Here is a 19,327-nt window from a genome sequence, read left to right on the forward strand (position 1 = left end):
GTCTGGTCATTAAGGTGAAAATTAGCTCCGTCACTAAAGGGTTAAGCCACTAGGACTTTGAGACGTAGCAAACTTGAGGTCATAGACTCTCATTAACCGCCTCATGTACCCAGTGTACACAGAAGAAGAAACACATTGAAGCATTTTGTTATATCTAATGGGTCTGTGATGTGTTAGAAATACAGGGCGACGAGACAAAAATAATCTGCCACAATAATAATTATTTTTTATCCTTTATTACAATTACATCTTTAATGCTTCCTATATAATATCTTGAGAGGTGCGTAGCAACAGTCCTTATATTATGACAATCTGTCTTGTTAGCTTTCTTCCTTTTTCTAGCTTTAGGCTATGTGCGCACGTTGCGTTTTTTTCCGCATTAACGCTGCGTTTTCAACTGCAGCATTTCAGTGCCAAATTGCATGTGTTCTGCTTCCCCAGCAAAGTCTATGAGAAGTCCGAAAATTCAATGCGCACACTGCGTTTTTTAAACGCAGCATTTTGGATGCCAAAAATCGCTGCGGAAAAAAAAAGCAGCATGTCACTTTTGTGCGTTGTAGCTGCGTTCTCTACCCATTGAAATCAATGCTGTGGGTCAAAACGCAACCAAAATGCACTTGGACTGCATTTTTGTTGCGTTCCGCATGCTTTTTTGACAAGCAAAACGCAGATCTTTTAAGTCTCTCTCTGTCGATGTTGGTCAATCTCTCTGTGTCTGTGGATGTCGGTCAATCTCCCACTGTCTGTCGGTCGGTCTCTTTCTCTGTCAGTTGTTCACTCTGTCTGTTTCTCCCTGTCCGTCGGTCGGTCTCTCACCCTCTCTCATACTCACTGATCACTGGCACGGTGCTGCACGGCTGTCTCAAAGCTCCGTCGGCTTTTCCTCTTTTGAAAATGCCGGCCGCTCATTATTCCATCTCGTATTCCCTGCTTTCCCCGCCCACCGGCGCCTGTTATTGGTTGCAGTCAGACATGCCCCCACGCTGAGTGAAAGCTGTCTCACTGCAACCAATCACAGCCGCCAGTGGGCGGGTCTGTATCGTGCAGTAAAATAAATAAATAATTTTAAAAAAAACGGCGTGCAGTCCCCCCCAATTTTGATACCAGCCAGGGTAAAGCCACTCAGCTGAAGGCTGGTATTCTCAGGATGGGGAGATCGACGTTATGGGGAGCCCCCCAGCCTAACAATATCAGCCAGCAGCCGCCCGGAATTGCCACATCCATTAGATGCGACAGTCCCGGGACTCTACCCGGCTCATCCCGAATTGCCCTGGTGCGATGGCAATTGAGGTAATAAGGAGTTAATGGCAGCAGCCCATAGGTGCCACTAAGTCCTAGCTTAATCATGGCAGGCGTCTCCCCGAGATACTTTCCATGATTAACTTGTAAGTTAAAGAAAATAAACACATACACCCAAAAAATCCTTTATTTGGATTAAAAGGCAAAAAAAACCCCTCTTTCACCACTTTATTAATCCCCAAATACCCCTCCAGGTCCGACGTAATCCACACGAGGTCCCGCGACGCATCTAGCTCTGCTACATGAAGCTGACAGGAGTGGCCACAGACTACGAGCACTCTCTGTCACGCAGCAACTGAAGTGAGCCACACGATCAACGATGACGTCACTCAGGTTACCGACGGCCACCGCTGGATCCTCCAACTGTGACAGCAAGTCACCCGAGTGACTGAAGTGATCAGCGGTGCCGTCACTCAGGTTACCCGTGGCTACTGCTCTCAGGTGGAGGACTCCAGCTGTGGCCGCGGGTAACCTGAGTAACGGCATTGCTGATCGCGCTGCTCACTTCAGTCGCTCAGGGGATTAGCGGTCAACGGTGAGTCCTTCACGGGTGACCGCTAATCAGGACGCGACACACAGACAGAGCCGGGGGATGACAATGAAGCCGGGTGAAGTTCAATTCTCATTGCGCGACTCTATCTGTGTCAGCGGGCATGTAACAGCTGAATTGCCAGGGGAACGCACTGTCAAAAATGCATCCAAAACGCATGCAAAACACATGGAAAATGCATCCAAAATGCATGCATTTTGGATGCATTTTTTTTTTACAAACGCAGTGTTTGCATTTGTCCAGTCTGCCAGATGCTGCGTTCTTTTTCACACTGCACAGTACACAACGTGCGCACATACCATTAAAGTAAGGAAAGTAATAGATTTATGGGGAGAGTACCTTCTGTCTGTATAGGTAGATCTCAAATCCTCTGTATTCTTTCCTATCACACAGGGAGATTATAGTGTGCAGAGAGCATTATATTAATTCTATCAAGTGTAAACATCAGACAAGTGCTATCTGATGATATCTGATGTTTTTATTGTCCAGTTTAATCACTGATATTTTCAGTACTTGCAGGATAGTACATAACCTGTAGTGCATGCTCTGCTTCAGTGTTACATACTTACATACATAGTGTGTCCAGTACTCATGGGGGTGATGTTAACATCCCCAAAAAACATCTTTTCAATAAAGAGCAGTTTCTCTACAATTGGGGTCATGTAAGTTTGTTGGTAAAAAGAAAAATTAGCTTAGTGTGTGTCTCCCTTTTGGAGGTCATCTTCCACCCACCCCCTTTTTTCTACATCACTTGTTTCCACCCCTATAGGTTGGGCTTTTTGTAATCCTCTACATGATGGGGACAATACAGGCTGATTTAACTTAGACAAAAACTACAGACTTAGGGGTACTTTGCACGCTGCGACATCGCAAGCCGATGCTGCGATGCCGAGCGCGATAGTACCCGCCCCCGTCGCAGCAGCGATTTCCTTGTGATAGCTGCCATAGCGAACATTATCGCTACGGCAGCTTCACATGGACTCACCTGTCCTGCGACCGTCGCTCTGGCCGGCGACCCGCCTCCTTGTTAAGGGGGCGGGTCGTGCGGCGTCATAGCGACGTCACACGCCAGGCGGCCAATCGGAGCGGAGGGGCGGAGATGAGTGGGATGTAAACATCCCGCCCATCTCCTTCCTTCCGCATATCCTACGGAAGCCGCAGTGACGCCGGTAGGAGATGTTCCTCGCTCCTGCGGCTTCACACACAGCGATGTGTGCTGCCGCAGGAACGAGGAACAACATCGGACTGTCGCGTCAGCGTAATCATGGATTACGCCGACGCTGCACCGATGATACGATTACGACGCTTTTGCGCTCGTTAATCGTATCATCTAGGCTTTACACACTACGATGTCGCATGCGATGCCGGAAGTGCGTCATTTTCAATTTGACCCCACCGACATTGCACCTGCGATGTCGTAGTGTGCAAAGCCCGCCTAAGGGTACCGTCACACTTTAGCGACGCTCCAGCGATCCCACCAGCGATCTGACCTGGTCAGGATCGCTGGTGCGTCGCTACATGGTCGCTGGTGAGCTGTCAATCAGGCAGATCTCACCAGCGACCAGTGACCAGCCCCCAGCCACCAGCGACACGTGGAAGCGATGCTGCGCTTGGTAACTAAGGTAAATATCGGGTAACCAAGAGCTTGGTTACCCGATATTTACGTTGGTTACCAGCGCACACCGTTTAGCGCTGGCTCCCTGCACTCCTAGCCAGGGTACACATCGGGTTAATAAGCAAACCGCTTTGCTTATTTACCCGATATGTACTCTGGCTACGTGTGCAGGGAGCAGGGACCCGGCACTGGCAGCTTGAGAGCCGCGGACGCTAGTAACCAAGGTAATTATCGGGTAACCAAGCAAAGCACTTTGCTTGGTTACCCGATATTTACCTTGGTTACAGATTACCGCAGGCTGCCAGACGCAGGCTCCCTGCTCCCTGCACATTCAGATTGTTGCTCTCTCGCTGTCAAACACAGCGATGTGTGCTTCACAGCGGAAGAGCAACGTCCAAAAAATGAACCAGAGCAGTGTGTAACGAGCAGCGATTTCACAGCAGGGGCCAGATCGCTGCTCAGTGTCACACACAGCGAGATCGCTAATGAGGTCACTGCTGCGTCACAAAAACCGTGACTCAGCAGCGATCTCGCTAGTGATCTCGCTATGTGAGAAGTATCCCGTATGTGCCCACGATCAGGACTCACTGCGTCCTGGATGTAGCAGATCCTGACCTGTGGGGCCGCGAGTCTCCGCAGGAGACCGCAGCTGCTCATACCCACAGTCAGGGTTCAGTGCGCTGCGCTCTCTCGCTTGTGTTCTCCCTACAAAGGGCGCATGTGAATACGTAGCAAACAATTGACATGCTGTGGTCTGGAAAGCCGCTCCGCAGGTTAGTGTTTGCTGCGGAAAAAACAAGCATAGTGGGCATGGGATTTCTAGAAATCCCATCCACTATGCTTGTACTATACAACACAGCGTTTTGGACGCAGCTAAAGCATGCTACGTCCAAAATGCTACAAACACTAATTGTGGGCATGCACGCTAACATTACACAGTGCACACATCAAACAGATAAGGGTCAAGCGTACACTATTAGATAATACAATATTCTTTCCATTCCTACATTGAAAATATGAAGCAAAGTGAAAGAGAGCAGTGATCCACTAGCTCTGCTAAGATGTGCTGACATTGAAAGTGTGCTTTCCTGGGGTCTTTATTCATACAATGCGTTTTGGAAACGGATCAACTCCTTCTTCAGGTATATAAGCTTACCTGAAGGAGACGATCTGATTCCAAAACGCGTTGTATGAACAAAGACCTAAGAAACACATATTTCCAGTGTCAGTATTTCTTGCCAGCACCCAGGGATCACCGTTCCCTTTTTTTCCTTGCTTCAAACACGTCTCCATCCTCTGTTGTGTGGAATAGTGGCCAGAGCAGTAGCCTATCCATTGTTAATCATGAGCAGTGATGTAAAAATAAATTAAATTATTTATTTTTACATCAATCTAGACATACACAGCGTCTGTGATTGGTTGCAGTCAGAAATGCTGTCACACAGGCTGAGGGTGTGTCTGACTGCAACCAATCAGAGACACCAGGACTGCTGGTGGGCGGGGGAAGCAGTGAATATACATGAAGATAATCAGCAGCCCCGGAAGTAGAATGAGCAGCCTGGAAGTAAAGTTACAGCTGTGCGGAGACCGGTAAGTATAAAGCACTTGTTTTATTATTAGCTTTCTTTTTTTTTTTATACCAAGGTGGCTGGACCCAGATCATTACCCGGAATTCCCTTAGAAGTCCGGGCCCGGGGTCGGTGCTCAGGTTCTTTTAACCCACTTGGATCAGGACTTAAAATCTGAGTCCGCCCATCACTAATCATGAATTAGACTTGTGCCAAGTCAAAACTCACTCATGTAAGCGTATATTCATCCTTGCTCACTTTGTATGTTTCATTGTATTTGGTAATGTACTTGGAGCTCCTCTCTTTTTCCTGTTTTTATTTTCATTAAAAACTATTGCCTGGTGGAAGTAAAAGAATGATAAAAAAGTAAACCGTGTAGCTCCAGATGAAAACATAAACATTAAAACTATGTGTCATTTATGTGTATTCTTTGTAATTAAATAAATCTAATTTTGGGGTTTTTTTTGCAAATTGTCAGCACTAAATTAAAAATATCTAACTCCTTTAGGACCCAGCTCGTTTGGGTCCTTATGACTCATATTTTATGGTATATTATTTAAGCCTCCCTTACACATTAGACTAATGTAAGCCGAACCCACTGATATCAGAAACTTTGGCCTTTAGGGTCCCGTTACACGTAGTGGCATTCCAGCAATCCCGACAGCAATACGACCTGGTCAGGATCGCTGGTGCGTCGCTACATGGTCGCTGTTGAGCTGTCAATTAGGATCTCGGCAGCGACCAGCCACCAGCGACCCGTGTAACGACGGCTCCCTGCACACTCAGAACCGGCGCTTGTTGGTCTCCCACCATCAAACACGCCGATGTGTGCTGCTCAGCGGGAGACCAACGAGCAAAAAATGGTCCTGATCAGTTTGTCACGATCAGCGACCTCGCAGCAGGGGCCCACCCGCTGCTGCTTGTCACACACGGCGATATCGCTGATACGTCACAAAACCTGTTACGTTTCAGTGATCTCGCTAGCGATCTCGCTATGTGTGACGGGGGCATTAGTCTAATGTGTACAGATTATTTTATTATAGATTTCTCATACAAAGTAAATGATAATTAGGGAAACGTACAACAAGTTTTATTGTACTTATCTTCTGAGTTTAGTAATACCCCCAATGTGGTCCTAATCTGCTTACTGGCCACACAGAAGAAAGGGAGCATCATATCACTTTGATGCCACAATTGAATCAATTCAAGACCTTTCTTTATGGTTATTTCAAAAAGCTCCCATGAGCAAAATAGAAGGTATGAAATTGCCAACAAGAGACAAAACCCCAAAGGATAAAATATTAAAAAAAAATATGTTTTATTAGAAAAATATTTAAAAAATGTAAGTATTACAATTCTTTTCATTACAATTACTGGGAACAAAAAGTATTAAAAATACAGGGTTATTCCAAGAAGGCAAAAGACGAGGGGAATAAATACCAGAGGGACCACCAAAAAGCTATAATTATATATCCATCAGATGACAACATAAAAATAAAAAAAAATCCAGAAAAAGAATTAAGTGCAATGCATTTCCAGTATTAAAGTTCCAGTAGCAAATAAACAACAGATTGGACCTTTACAATACAGGCATCCCTGAATTTTCTGTGTTATCCCTTGCCGAATGCTGTCTTCAGCTTACAAGGTGAAAACGTGGTGACAGATTCCCTTTAAGGAAGGACACTTGTGTGCATACTTCTTAGACGTTTTTAAACTGCTTTCTTAAAGCGCAACTGTCATTTTAATTTCATAAATGAATAATGCACATGAAAATAATCAACTGTGTAATATATCTTATCAGACACATTTGCTTCTGTCTCTGCTAAAATCAGTCATCTAAATTCTCAATTCTGAGGTAAAAGCTGTACTCGGTGAAGACTTTCCCATTACTGAGATAGGAGATGGCAGCTGTTACTGAGGAGCTTCTATGATGATGGGAGGAGCTGGAGGCAGAGGGAGGAGCTGGAGGCAGAGGGAGGAGCTGGAGGCAGAGCCCCGCCCCCTGCAGATTTTACCTCAGATTTTGATAATGACTGAACTATTCTGGCAGATAAAGAATCAAATGTGTCTGATAACATATATTACCAAGTTGCTTATCTTCATGTGCACTATTGATTTCTGAAATAAAAATTAAAACGACAGTTACACGTTAAAGAGGTGGTCCTCTGCAAAGCAAAGTGGCCCTATGGATGTAAAGCTGTGACAGAAGGCTTTTTTTAAATTCCTTCTGTTGTCCATTCTGCCTGTGAGCGGCGCCATCACTATCTGCTCATCCCCATCACGTGACCCGGGCTGCTGTGACCTGATGCCCAATGATGTTACATCAAATTCTGGAATTGGAAGTTGACCCGGCATCACCGAGTCGGGACAGAGTCTCCCTGAGTGACTGGGCTGTAGGCAGTGTCACCGCACATCACAGCACAGCATTGCTCGTGTTTTCAGCGCTTTGCGGTCAAGGAGAGAGTGTGCGAGATGCTGGGCTGTGACGTGCGATGAAACACAGCCCACAGCCCAGTCACTCAGGGAGACTGGGTCCTGCCTTGGTGTTGCTGGGTCACCTTCCAATTCCGGAAGTTGATGTAACATCATTGGACATCAGAGGTCACTGCATCCCGGGTCACGTGATGGGAAGTGAGTGGACAGCGATAGCGCCTTCATAGGCAGAATGGACAATTATAGGTATTTAGAAAAAGCCTTCTGTCTCATCTTTACATTGATGTGGACCACCCCTTTAAGTTTTGAAGCTTTTCTTTAATATTAGCTAGGTTATTCTCCCAGCTGCCCAATAGAAAATTGGCTGCTGATGAAGGGTGATGTGACAAGGCCACCTCAGCCAAAACACTCTGCACCTAGCCTACTTTGTTGAACATTCCCGAATTGCACAAGGGAAGGTAACGCTTGGTACAATGTTGTGATTTGCTGTTGCAACCGGTAAATTAGTTCATGCACAGCCCTCGGAGGCAAAGACATCACACAAAATCAACTTCTCGTTCCACTGGCAACATTTTGCTTATCTATAGATTGTTCTGTTCTTGCCACTGTCAAAGCTGGGAATACGTAATTGAATGAAATGTGCGGACTATTAACATAAGGCCCGTTACATTGCAGCCAATGCTGAATAAAGCCGAGATCCTCAGACGTTTGGAAGTAGTCAATACTCTGCGATATCCCTGTCCACAGCACTTTGCGTTGAAAGTTTTCTAATAAGCAAACAAGCACACTTTCTCCGGCATATTTCCCACCCGCGGGGACCTCCTGAAATTGGCAGAACCTAACACATGTTCTGCATAATGTGATTTTGTTCCCAATGAAGCATTAAGCATATCCCACATCAAGTGTTGCCAATTTCTAGCCACTCCCTAGGGACAAGTGATGTATTAGCGAGACTTTATTAATATTTCATTAAAATTTTATGAAGGTTTCTTTTTTTTTTGTTCCCTGACTTTTCAGAGGATCGCTCTGAGGAATATTTTTCAGTCTGATTCAGCTTTGATGTTGGTAATTATTTTGTGGAAGATCAGAACTAGAGATCCCTTATTACTGTTTTGTTCACATATGTTTAAACAGCAGGTTGGATAGCGAGCATGCTTACATTGTGTGAACGCTGCCTCCAGATCCTGAGGGGCTTTAAAGAGATTATGAAAAGTTGAATTTAAAAATCAATTATTTCAATTAAATGGCGTGTACCAGCTATGCTAACCAGCCTCGTAGTTACATTTCTAGCATCTGGTAATTTGAAGAAATGGCAGCATACGCTGGATATCTGCGAATTGCTGATATGGGTCCATTTATCTGTCCATTTCATTCATTGTCAACTTCTACTTTCCTTTCAGCTGAAAGTTTATATCACAACACAAAATGGATTTACAAAGCGAGTGTAAACTATGATATTAATCTACCACTTTTCATTCCCTTACTGGTTAGGTATCAGTAATGTATATTCCCTGCGTGTAGTCTAATACTTACCAATCGCCATCTTCTGCCGTTTTCAGCACCACTCTGCTCCTCTGCAGTTGTGACCTGCTAGACCAGTCATTGCTGTGCAGATCGGAAGACACTTATCAATATCTGTCTATGACAAGGCTGACAATAAAAAGATTGTCCACTACTCAGACAACCCTTCTCTATCACTATAGTTCTCCTTTGTAAAATAGGTACAGCCTACACTCCCCTGTGGTGATGTCACGGATGTGTCTGGACCTTCAGGTGCTGCTTCTGAGACCAGGTGCAGAAGGGCCCGGCGAGCGTCCAGACGTTAATGGACGCTGTCACTTTTAAGGGCTTGATTTAGGTTTTTTTCTGTTTCCTTGCCAGGTTGGAGGAGCCTTTCCTCCAGCTGGTAATTAAGGGCCTTTATTACGTGGGGCCTCTCACTCCTCCAGTGCGGGTTATACTCTTCACTTGGAGAGGTTGCTTGCTCAGGTGTGCATGTGGCTTCAGACTACTGTTGCTGTATATTCTGAAGATTCCCTCTCAAGATAAGTTGTTGTTTTTCCTCTTTTGCTGATTATTTTTGTGTTTGTTTTTCCCTCCGTGGATTTGGTGGATGGTGGGATTTAGTCCTAGGGTCTGGCTAGGAGACGGGCATGTTGGCGGGCCACACCTCCTAACCCTTATAGGTACATGTGGTTTGAGGGCAAGCGCTTGGCCCTCCAGTGTCACGGTCAGCACAGGAGCCCCTGGTTTCCCCCCCCCCTTTTGTTTTTCAGCCTCTTTTATTCCCAGGAGTCTACTTGCTGGGTGTCTCTCCCCACACCCAGCGTGACAGGTCATTGGCTGCAGCACTCACGTGACAAATTACGTCACCCAAGCCCTGAGAATGGGAAGACATCGCTGGAACTGGCCTGCAGAAGGGATGAGTGTAGCTGTTATTATATAACATGGGAGACCTATTGTGATTGAGAAGTGGTTGTCTGAGTAGCAGAAAATCCCTTTAAGACAAAATAATAGTTGACAGTTATTTCTGGTTAGTCAGAGCTACGACCACAAGATGGTGGAGTTGCACAGGAAACAGTAGAAGAGAGTGACCGGTAAGTATTTTAACCCCTTCACGACTTTGGACATACCAGTACGTCTAAGGTTTTGTCGCTCCCTTTGATGCAGGCTCACACACTGAGCCCACTCCTTTCCCCACACGAGCCAGCTGATCTGGTCAGCCAACATGTGCCTCTACCAGCGGCAGGCAGATCGGAGATCCACAAGCTGCTGTTAACTAGTTAAAGGGTTATTCAGGCTGCTGTGTCTTCTCTGCATTGTCCTCAGGACTTTCAAACAATACATTTAAAGTGTGTCGCCTATGGGGACAGAGGTCAGGCAGCGCTACTTTTGCTGGCAGACCTGGAGCACATCAATGATCTTTATATAGTTCACTTTGCAGGTTGATTTGGAGACCCCAAAAATGGGCCCCCCTTAGTTACCGTCCAATGATTGGAATAAGATAAGTAAAAATCAATAAGTGCATAAAATACAAATATAAGTAAAAAAACAAAACATTATGTCAAGGATAATAAATCTGTTTAAAGGGGTATCCCCATCTCCAAGATCCTATCCCAATACATACCGTAGTAGATGTAATACTAAAATTAGCAAATACCTCCAATTAGAAATGCAGTCTAGTTCTTCTGTTTCACTATGTCACTTACCTCATGTTCAGGGCATTGCAGGACCTTAGGTATCCATAGTTACGACCTCACATATAGTTACAGTTAGTTGCTAGTGGTCATTACTATGGATACCTAATGTCCTGCAGTGCCCTGAACATGAGGGTGAATCAGAAGAATTATACTACATTTCTAACTTGAGGTATTTGCTAATATTAGTATTACAAGTACTACATATTTGAATATTATCTTGGAGAGGGGAATATCCCTATAAATCCTGCTGTTAATCTCTGACAGCAGGATTTATTTCTTGCCAGCAGGGAGCGCGTCATTCCCTGCACCCATCAGCAGTCCTGTGATGTCATCGTGGGGCGCCAATGGGTTGCCATGACAGCCAGGGGTCAGCGGATGACCCGAGGCACTGTCATACCGTAGTTCCTATTAACACCGGCATTCACAGCAAGACAGCATTTCTGCTGAACAGAACAGTGCTGAATAATAATAATAATAATTTTTATTTCTATAGTGCCAACATATTCCGCAGCACTTTACAATTCAGAGGGGACATGTACAGACAATATGAGATAATACAAAATAACAAAATTAGGATACCAAGAGGAGTGAGGGCCCTGCTCGTAAGCTTACAGTCTATGAGGAAATAGGGGAGGCACAAAAGGTGAATGGGGGGGGGGGAGCTTGTTATATATGGTCCAGCCATCGATTTAATAGGGGATTCAAAACCAGCTGCATGAATCTGTCACCAGCCAGAATTTATACATACAGAGGACAAGAATTGGAAGTAATTTTTTTTTTTTTATGAAGGGCAGAAAGGGATACCTCTGAAGCCCCGCTCTGTACAGCACAAGCGATCAGAATATCATTCAAGTCCCCTAAGGGACAAGTAAAAAAAAAAAAGCCCCAAAATATTTTGTATATTTTATATATATACATATATATATATATATATATATATATATATATATATATATATATATATATGTCATATGAAAAAGTTTGGGCACCTCTATTAATGTTAACCTTTTTTCTTTACAACAATTTGGGTTTTTGCAACAGCTATTTCACATTCATATATCTAATAACTGATGGACTGACTAATATTTCTGGATTGAAATGAGGTTTATTGTGCTAACAGAAAATTTGCAATCCGCATTTAAACAAAATTTGACCGGTGCAAAAGTATGGGCACCTCAACATAAAAGTGACATTAATATTTTGTAGATCCTCCTTTTGCAAAAATAACAGCCTCTAGTCACTTCCTGTAGCTTTTAATGAGTTCCTGGATCCTGGATGAAGGTATATTTGACCATTCCTGTTTACAAAACAATTCCAGTTCAGTTAAGTTTGATGGTCGCCGAGCATGGACAGCATGCTTCAAATCATCCCACAGATGTTCAATGATATTCAGGTCTGGGGACTGGGATGGCCATTCCAGAACATTGTAATTGTTCCTCTGCATGAATGCCTGAGTAGATTTGGAGTGGTGTTTTGGATCATTGTCTTGCTGAAATATCCATCCCCTGCGTAACTTCAACTTCGTCACTGATTCTTGCACATTATTGTCAAGAATCTGCTGATACTGAGTTGAATCCATGCGACCCTCAACTTTAACAAGATTCCCGGTGCCGGCATTGGCCACACAGCCCCAAAGCATGAGGGAACCTCTACAAAATGTTACTGTGGGTAGCAAGTGCTTTTCTTGGAATGCCGTGTTTTTTTGCCTCCATGCATAACGCCTTTTTGTATGACAGGACCTTCTTCCAAAATGTAACTGGCTTGTCCAAATGTGCTTTTGCATACCTCAGGCGACTCTGTTTGTGGTGTGCTTGCAGAAACTGCTTCTTTCGCATCACTCTCCCATACAGATTCTCCTTGTGCAACGAGCGCTGTATTGTTGACCGATGCACATTGACACCATCTGCAGCAAGATGATGCTGCAGGTCTTTGGAGGTGGTCTGTGGATTGTCCTTGACTGTTCTCACCATTCTTCTTCTCTGCCTTTCTGATATTTTTCTTGGCCTGCCACTTCTGGGCTTAACAAAAACTGTACCTGTGTTCTTCCATTTCCTTACTATGTTCCTCACAGTGGAAACTAACAGTTTAAATCTCTGAGACAACTTTTTGTATCCTTCCCCTGAACAACTATGTTGAATAATCGTTGTTGTCAGATCATTTGAGAGTTGTTTTGAGGAACCCATGATGCCACTCTTCATAGGAGATTCAAATAGGAGAACAACTTGCAAGTGGCCACCTTAAATACCTTTCCTCATGATTGGATACACCTGCCTATGAAGTTCAAAGCTCAATGAGGTTACAAAACCAATTTAGTGCTTTAGTAAGTCAGAAAAAAGTAGTTAGGAGTGTTCAAATCAAGAAATTGATAAGGGTGCCCATACTTTTGCACCGATCAAATTTTATTTAAATCTGGATTGCACATTTTCTGTTACTCAGTCCATCAGTTATTAGATATGTGAAACTGAAATAGCTATTGCAAAAACCCAAATTGTTATAAAGAAAAAAGATTAACATTAATAGGGGTGCCCAAACTTTTTCATATGACTGTGTGTGTGTGTATATATATATATATATATATATATATATATATATATATATATATATATATATATATATATATATATATATATATATATATATATATATATATATATATATATAATATAGAGAGAGAGAGAGAGAGAGAGAGAGAGATATATATATATATATATATATATATATATATATATATATAGAGAGAGAGATATATATATATATAGAGAGAGAGATATATATATATATATATATAGAGAGAGAGATATATATATATATATAGAGAGAGAGATATATATATATATAGAGAGATATATATATATATATATAGAGATATATATATATATTTTTATATAAATGATACAATGGAAAAATTAAACAAATACACATATTTGGAATCGCCGTGTTCAGAAATTTCCAATCTCTAAATTATAAAATACATTAAAGTGTTCGGTAAAGTGCGCAACGAAAAAACCCCACAAACACCAGAATTCAATTTTTGGGGTCGCCACAACATTGAAATAAAATGCAATAAGGGGCGATCAAAACATTTAATCTTCCCAAAATGGTATAATTTAAAAACGTCAGCTAATGGTGCAAAAAATAAGCCATCACTGAGCCCTGAATCCTGAAAATGAGAATGTTGCGGTTCTCGGAAAATGGCTACAAAAGCACCATTTTTTATTACAAATTTCAGATATTTGTAGATATTTTTATCTACATGTTTGTTATCTACGAACTCGTACTGACCTGGGAAATCATATGTCTGGTCGGTTTTACCATATAGTGAACATGGTAAATAAAAGACCTCAAAACAATCGCGGAATTGCATTTTTTCTTTTTGCAATTTACCGCACTTGAAATTTTTCCCCCATTTCCTAGTACACTAATGATAAACTTAGTGGTTTCTATAAAAAGTACATGTTGTCCTGTGAAAAACAATCCTTCATATGGGTATGCTGATGGAAAAGTAAAAAGTTATGGCTCTTGGAAGAAGGGGAGAAAAAAAACGAAAAATAGAAATTTACCGGGTGGTGAAAGGGTTAATATACACAGTGACTAGACATTACTGATACCTAACTGGTGGCAATATTAATTTAAAAACAAGGCTGGAGTGGTACTTAAGCATATGTATAAAATATCGGAGTTAAATGGACTCATTTATGGGTCAACCCTCTGGTATATGTCACAGTGAAACATTTTTGTACTCAAATTTGCCCCTTGTAAGGTTCGCTCACACTTTTATGCTGTGTTCAGAACAGAGCACCTTATGGCACCTGTGTTATAAATGGAGCTGCTGTTTTCTTTCTTCCCCAGATCCTATGGTCTAGAGCTTATGATATGATGTTGGCTCAAAGAAGTGAAGACTTTCTATAAGGTGCACTGATACCACAAAAGTCCCACATTACTATGTTCAGATTGCAGTGGAATCTTGGTTTACGAGAACAATCCGTTCTGGGAGTGTGCTTGTCAACCAAGTTACTCGGCTAGCAAAGCAAAATGTCCCCTAGGAAATAATGGAAGCTCAGAAAATTCGACAATTCGTTCCACAACTTTTTCAATGTCCCATCCTGGTCCCCTATTGTGCGCACACACACACACACACACACACACACACACGTTATGCTCACCTTACCTTCCGTTTCATTGCCGGCCTACAGGATGTGTATCGGGTAACTATCGCGACCGATGCCGGAGCTTCCGCTGCCAGCGCGCTGACGTCAAAGGCATGAGCCGCTTGCCTCTGATTGGTCAGTGCGCTGCCATTCAGAAGCGGCTGACAGCAGAAGTTCCTCCATCATCGCAATGGTTACCCGATACACATCCTGTACTGGCAAACTACAAGAACCAGGAGGCCGGCGAAGGAGCAGAAGGTAAGTTGAGCATAATGTGTGTGTGTGTGTGTTTGTGCAGACTGCAAGAGCGGGTCAGAGTGCGGTGAAAGTACGGAACCAGAAGTGTGTGCGGTGATATTTGCTCGTACAGCAAAGATTGCTCGTAAACAGAGTTACAAATTTACAGCAAGCTTTCCTCGTATAGCGAAATACTCGCACACCGGGTAACTCGTAAACCGAGGTTCCACTGTATCTTTATTTTGTGTTTCACGCAATGCATTTTGAGACCGGACTGTACATTACATACTGTTGTGTACATTTCTGACAAAGGAGATTGCTCTAGTCCCGAATCATATTGTTTGAAACACTACATAAAGAAAATATAAACCAAATAGTACTCTTGTGTCATCACTCCATCACGAGCAGCGCACCTAATGCAAAGTCTTCAGTTTTTGTTGCTTCGATCCAAATGATGAGATTAAACATTACACCTGAATGAACCAGAACATGTCTACTTTATGCACCTTGCTGTCATTCACTTCATGACAACCTCTGACTTTTGAAAAAACCCCAAAACAAAACACGTCAGATTTGGCGAAGTATTTGTATCAAGAATCAGAGGCTAAAGCTGTGATTTGTGCTGTATTTATTTCTGGTCCTAAACTTGCCCCATCAATATTCAGTATTGCTAATCCACTGCTTTTCCCTTCAGAACCTGCACAATGAGCATTCTGTGGATTTCACACTCGCAGCCTGGTCATTAATCCACATAGATTTTTTCATCTGTTAACGGTCATGGTAAAAAGTTTTGGTACCCTTGAAAATGTTATAGAAAATTGAGTATTTGTCCCAGAAATCTGTTGCAATTACACAAGTGTTGGTATACACATTTTTATTACGTTTGTGTGTATTGGAACGACACAAAAAAACAGAGGGAAAAAAGGCAAATTAGACATTATTTCACACAAAACTCAAAAAAATGTCGAACAAAATGATTTCACCGTCAACTTAATATTTAGATGTACACCCTTTGGAATAAATAAGTGCAATCAATCACATACTATAATCATCAAAAAACTTCTTCCACCTCTCATCTGGAATTTTGGACCGCTCTTTTGCAAACTGCTCCAGATCTCTCATATTTGAAAGGGGCCTGCTCCCAACACCAATTTTAAGATCTCTGCACAGGTGTTCAATGGGAATCATTGGTGGCTACTTCAGAAATCTCCAGCGCTTTTTTTCCATCCATTTTTGGGTGCTTCTTGAAGTATGTTTGGAGTCATTGTCCTGCTAGAAGACCCCTGACCTAGGAGGCAATCCCATCTTTCTGACACTGAACATTAGATTGTGACCCAAAATCCTTTGGTAATCTCCAGATTTCATGATGCCTTGCACGCAGACAAGGTACCCAGTGCCACAGGCAACAAAGCAACCCCAAAACATCTTTGAACCGCTACCATACTTGACTGTAAGTAGTGTGTTCTTTTCTTTGTACGCCTTATTCTATTTTCGGTAAACGGTAGAATAATGTGCTTTACCCAAAAGCTCTATCTTAGCCTCATCTGTCTACAATATTAGAGATGAGCAAACCTGAACTTTAAAGTTCGGTGTTCATACCAAACACAGACTTTACAAAAAAAAACCAGAGTTCGGAGTTCGAGTGCTTTACGTATGCAAACCACTCGAGTGAGATTCACTGTGCTTGGGTACTCTCGGTGCTTGGCCCAGTGTGAGCCTCTTGCAGTGCTTGAATGGCTCACAGTAGGGGTAAAATCAGCATTATCGGATGTAGTGTGTACAAAAAAGAAAAACCCCCGCCCTCCCTCCAACGAAAGTGCTCTGTTTATGGCTGGCTATATGTGAACAGAGAGCTGAACTGCCCAATCAGTGATTTACAATGAGGTTCGGGTCCAGTATAGAACTTTATCTATAGTCCGACTCAACCCGTAGAACCCCAACTTCCACGCTGAACTCAACACAAGACTCTTTCCCAGAAAGATTTTGGTTTATTCATGTAAATTTTGTCAAACTGGAGTCTAGGGTTTGTTTTTTTTTACTTTTCTGGGTCCTTCTGGGTCTCCTGCCACAGCGTTTTATTTTATTCAAATGTCGACAGATAGCTAACACTAATAATGCTGCACCCTAAACCTGCAGGATAGCTTGAATTTCTTTGGAACTTGATTGGGGCAGCTTATCCACCATCCAGACTATCCTGTGTTTCAACCTTTCATCAATTTTTCTCTGCCATCCACGCCCAGGGAGATTAGCTATAGTACCATGGGTTGGAAACTTCTTGATTATGTTGTGCATTGTGGACAAAGGAACATCAAGATCTTTGCAGATAGACTTGTAACCTTGAGATTGTTAATATTTTTCAAAAATTTTGGTTTTCAAGTCTTTAAACAGATCTCTTCTCCTTTTTCTGTTCTCCATGCTTAATGTGGCACAGACAGACATACAATGCAAAGATTGTGTCAACTTCCCCCCTTTTTATCTTGTTTCAGGTGTGATTTTTCATATTGCCCACACCTGTTACTTGCCACAGGTGAGTTTGAACAAACATCACATGCTTGAAACAAAATTGATTACCCACAATTTTGGAACGATGTCAACAGTTTTGTCCAGCCATTTTTGGGGTTTTGTGAAATTTATGTGCAACTTGCCTTTTTTTTCTGTTTTGTTTTGTTTTTTTTTTGTTTGTGTTGGTCCAACACACCCAAAAGAAATAAACGTGTATATAACAAAACATGTGTAATTGTAATAATTTTCTGGGAGACGTACTTAATTTTCTGGAACATATTCAAGAGTGCCAACACATATGGCCATGACTGTATGAATGGGGTTTAAAATTCTACATTCATTTGAATTGACTGAAACATCGGCATATTTTGATCATTTTGGTATGGATCCAGAATATCAGGCACACCAAATAAAGCAGTCTGAGGATCTGTTTATATTGGCAACATGATTTCCATTTTAACCGGATCTGTGATGGACCGTCATATGGTCGGTTACGAAATTTTACCATAGATTGGTGAGCCTTTCATGTTTTTTCCCAAAATCAAATACACAGCATGCTATTCTGACCGATAATGAGAAGCACAAATGTGACGGACAAGAATATAAGTGTACTATCAACAGGAAGAAATGTAGTCAATTTACATAATTTGAGAGAGTAAAAATAGATTTTATTAAACAATCACTAATAAAATATATATCTATATATATATATATATATATATATATATATATATATATATATATATATATATAGGCACAATACATAGGGGAAAAGAACGAGTGCAGAGAGAAGGAAAAGCGCAACGCGAAACGCGCGTCGGGGCCCCTAGGATAGCGCCTACCTTGGTGACGGGACAAGATGGGTAAGCTGGATCACTGCTATTTTGTGTACTTACATTGCATGAGTTAGATTGCCCTCTTGTGGTTGTTTCCATTATCGGTGCCCTGAATTTTCATGCCTGGTCTGATTTTTATGGACATCTGATGGATTAGTTGTCATTTCAAATTATTAATTACTATAGTGTGTTTACTTGTTCACATTTCCTGTCACCCTTGAGCCCGGTGTCCTGTGCTTTGTCCCAGATGCTATATGCTATACACGAAATTGTGTGACACACGGAGCCAAAGTGGCTTTTTTTCTGTCATTTCCCAATGCCTTTTTAAGTAGGGTTTTTCCATTCAGGTATATGGGTTTAGTGCAGTTTCATATTTATTTCCATTCAAACAACATTTTTTTTTTTTGCGTCACTAGGATACTACTAGAATACATTGGCATCGTGCAATTTCCTTATACATCTTTATTTTTTGATCGATGCTTTCATACCAATACTCTACTATGTCCCGATGTATGCGCTTTTCCTTCTCTCTACACTCTTTCCCCCTAAGTATTGTGTCTGAATTTATATTATATTTTTATTAGTGATTGTTTAATAAAATCTATTTTTACTCTCTAAAATTATGGAAAATTACTTCATTACTTCCTGTTGATAGTACATGTTTAGGAGTTTTCCTTATAAATTGTTCTTGAACCATTATGGTTTCTCAGATGATTTTGATTTTAAGAATATAAGTCTGAATAGCACAAGGTCTTCAGTGTGCTCAGTCAGACATGTCATCCCCAAAATCTTTATTAATTTACTTTTTGAGCACTTGTTTTTTTTTATTGTTTGTAGCTGTAGCAACTTTTCTCAGCCTGCTTGTTTGTTTTTAACCCTAGTTTTCTCCGGGAACCACCATTAAAAGATATAATTTTAATATGGAATTATTCTCTTCAT

The 19,327-nt window shown here is 42.0% G+C and overlaps 1 protein-coding gene across 1 annotated transcript in view; it reads left to right on the plus strand.

Moving 5' to 3' along the window:
• The window catches only part of FBXW8 (F-box and WD repeat domain containing 8), a 202,099-nt gene that overhangs the window by 90,093 nt on the left and 92,679 nt on the right, over window positions 1-19,327 (plus strand).

Source organism: Anomaloglossus baeobatrachus, chromosome 1 (genome assembly GCF_048569485.1).
Source record: "Anomaloglossus baeobatrachus isolate aAnoBae1 chromosome 1, aAnoBae1.hap1, whole genome shotgun sequence".
Classification (NCBI taxonomy): Eukaryota; Metazoa; Chordata; class Amphibia; order Anura; family Aromobatidae; genus Anomaloglossus; species Anomaloglossus baeobatrachus.